This window comes from Pteropus alecto, unplaced genomic scaffold, assembly GCF_000325575.1.
Source record: "Pteropus alecto unplaced genomic scaffold, ASM32557v1 scaffold189, whole genome shotgun sequence".
Taxonomy (NCBI): Eukaryota; Metazoa; Chordata; class Mammalia; order Chiroptera; family Pteropodidae; genus Pteropus; species Pteropus alecto.
In genome coordinates, this window is record NW_006442117.1 from 2,863,759 (window position 1) to 2,866,212 (window position 2,454).

General features: G+C 64.6%; 1 protein-coding gene across 1 annotated transcript in view; it reads right to left on the reverse strand.

Moving 5' to 3' along the window:
• Positions 1-2,454, reverse strand: part of GNG4 (G protein subunit gamma 4) — a 31,018-nt gene extending 28,564 nt beyond the window's left edge. The window contains exon 1 of the mRNA XM_015596228.2: positions 2,248-2,454. The gene's annotated coding sequence lies outside the window, so the exon portion shown is untranslated. The remainder of the gene's footprint in view (positions 1-2,247) is intronic.

Below are 2,454 nucleotides of genomic sequence, written 5' to 3' on the forward strand. Positions count from 1 at the left end.
GCCACGGCTCTTGGCCCCACCTCCTCCTGACGGTCCCGAGGGGCGGGGGCAGGACGGCGGCGGCCGTGGGCACCTTGGCTGCGGTGTAGACAGAGCCCGTTCTCCACGGCCAAGTCCGTGGGGAGAAATGGTGCTGAGACACCAACCCCCAGGGAAAGCGGGGGCGGCTGCTCGGAGACAGAGATTAGGGGGTGTGCACGGCGGGGTCTTCCCGGACCCAGAGGTCTAGGCGAGCAGAGACTGCGGGGACCTTGTCCCTGTCTGATGAAACGCAGCTGCAGGAGAGTTAGTGGAGCTGAGGAAGGGTGATCAGTGGACCCACACTTCGCCTCGTTCTAGAGAGTCTGGAGGCCGACGGCACCATCGGTTGCCCTGTGCTTCTCCCTGGAGGCTCACCGCGTCAGGACTGTCCACTGGGGCTCGGCGTCCCCGCCCGGCCACAGTCCAGACCCACAGCGCCCTCACGAGTTCAAGCCTGACTGCGCCTTTCCCTCCCCCTCCCCGTAACCTGGCTTTCCCCGTCTGCGGCAGCGAGCGTACACGCGTCATCGGTCACCTTAACCAGGACGCTGCCCTGCTTGGTCCCTGTGGCCCACTGGGGTCATCGTTCAACAGCCTCCACACATGGCGGAGCCCCTGGCTTGTGAGTGGAGCTGTACGGGGCGCTGTTCGTGCTGCGGCGGCCGTGGCTCCGGCCACGTGAGGAAAGGCCGGGCAGGCGACACTGGACGGGGCGAGGCCGCGCCACCGCGTGCATCCGGTGCCGGGATTACTGTGAGCTGCCGGCAATTAAGCAGCAGCAGACACGGGAGGAGCTGTTGGCCTCCTCTTTCTGCCTAAAAGCAGGGCAGAAATTTCCCTTTGTGAAGGGGACCCCTCCCTCTCCCACCCCCAAGGAGGACAACGACGACGTCACGGGAGGGAGGAAGCGGCTCCCACGCGGTCCGCACGCACGACCTCACCGGAACGACCCTTATCTTCCCCGAGTGTCCCCCGCGTGGCTACCGTCCCCCATTCACCGACCCCAGAAGCTCAAAGCCCCCTTCTCCGTCACCGTCCCACAACTTGTCACTGCCTTTGCTCGGATGGCGCACGCGCCCTCCAGCCCAAGCCCTTCTCCGTCTCCTGCTCTCCTGCAAGGCTCCCGTGTGCCCGTCGCTCCCTCCTGTTCATCTCTCCTGCCGTCGGTTTAATTCACAGGCCCCAGGCACTAAACCTGAGAGGGTACAGGACAAGCTTTCCTTCCCCCGCAGGTTTCAAGGGTGCGCACAGCAGGTACCCGGAGTGACAGGACAGGTGGCCCCACGCCAGGCTGGACAAACACCGCAGAGGACGACACCGGTTCCTGGCCGTGCCCGGACCCTCACTCAGAGGAAAGCCAGGAAGGCGGAGGCCACTGGGACGGGGGCGCCACAGGTAAGGGGTCCTCCAGCAGCAGAGACGCCGTCTGGGAGGGTCCGGCTCCCCCTCTGGCGGCGGTGGGGACGGGTGGAGGGGAAAATTGGATGTGAGCGCCGGGACAGACGGGCAGGAGGCCCGGAGCGAGAGGAGCAGGAAGGCGCAGGGCGCGGACGGGGCTGTCGTGCCGCGTGCGCGCGCCTTCGTGGGCGGGGAAGTGGCGAGCCGGGCCCCAAGGGATGCCAGAGTATTTCTGCGTCTTGACCTTCCTCGGCCTCACGGCACACGGCCCACTAGAGACCCACGCCAGCCACCAGGGGGCAGTGGCCTGAGGACCCGCGACGAGGGACGAGCGCGTCCCGTCCTTCGGGGAAGGAGCGTACGCACAGCCCCGGGGCGGGTCGCGCACACATCGCTCTTCATCTCGTGTGTGCTCACTTTTCCTTGGCCGGTAAAAGTCAGCGCCGCCCACCACACCCCGTGCCGGAACGGTCCAGACAGAAGGCACTAGTGGTCGCCAACGCCCTTCTGCAGGTGTGCTGGGGGTTACTGAGACCAGCCCCATGATGTGCCCGCCCGCGCCCTCCCAAGCTGGGCCCTGACCCGAACATCAGCGCTCCGGGGCCACTGGCTTCTCCGCAGCCACACGCACCTCCACAGCCCTGCTCCGACCCCGTGTCCACTGCTCAGGCATCACGCCTTCGACGCACACGCACCCCCATCTGCACGAGAACTGCCACGTCTGCCAAGGTCCATCAGGCACACTGGCCGCACGCCGGCTGCTGTCTGACCTGACTACAGCCCCTGACGAAGTGATCCGGAATGTTCCAGCCCGGGTGTGGAACTCACCTCTAAGGCCCCACTGTTTTTCCTGCAGTCATCGGTCAATTTGGTCAATTTGGCATTTCTTGCCTCCACTTCCTTCCCCAAATGTAAACTTCACTTGTATTTCTTCTTGCTTCTGATCCTTTAAGCGATTTGGTTTATTCTTCACAGCTAGTTGAAACCTTCTGGCGTATTACGCTGACGTCTGCACATTACGGTCAACCTCCCCGT